Source organism: Corapipo altera, unplaced genomic scaffold (genome assembly GCF_003945725.1).
Source record: "Corapipo altera isolate COAL_440 unplaced genomic scaffold, ASM394572v1 328, whole genome shotgun sequence".
In the NCBI taxonomy this organism is placed as follows: domain Eukaryota; kingdom Metazoa; phylum Chordata; class Aves; order Passeriformes; family Pipridae; genus Corapipo; species Corapipo altera.
This window is the reverse complement of record NW_020885154.1, coordinates 80,125-80,634: the sequence shown is the minus strand read 5'-3', so window position 1 is coordinate 80,634 and position 510 is coordinate 80,125.

Sequence of the window (510 nt, the reverse complement as noted above, 5' to 3'; positions counted from 1 at the left end):
ATTCTGTAAAATCCTTTAAAAAAATTCTGTAAAATCCTTTAAAAAAATTCTGTGCAACCCTTAAAAAATTCCATAAAATCCTTAAAAAAAATAAATCCATAAAATCCTTTAAAAATTCTGTACAACCCTTCAAAAAGTTCTCTAAAATCCTTAAAATATTCTGTAAAATCCTTAAAAAAAAATTCTGTAAAATCCTTAAAAAAATTCTGTAAAATCCTTAACAAAAAAAAAATCCGTAAAATCCTTTAAAAAATTCCATAAAATTGTTTAAAAATATTCTGTAAAATCCTTAAAAAAAAAATCCATAAAATCTTTGAAAAATTCTGTAAAATCCTTTAAAAAAATTCCGTAAAATCCTTTAAAAAAATTCCGTAAAATCCTTAAAAAATTCTGTATAATCCTTAAAAAAAACCCCTGTAAAATCCCTTAAAAAAAATTCTCTAAAATCTTTAAAAAAATTCTCTAAAATCCTTAAAAAAAATTTCCATAAAATCCTTTAAAAATTCCCTA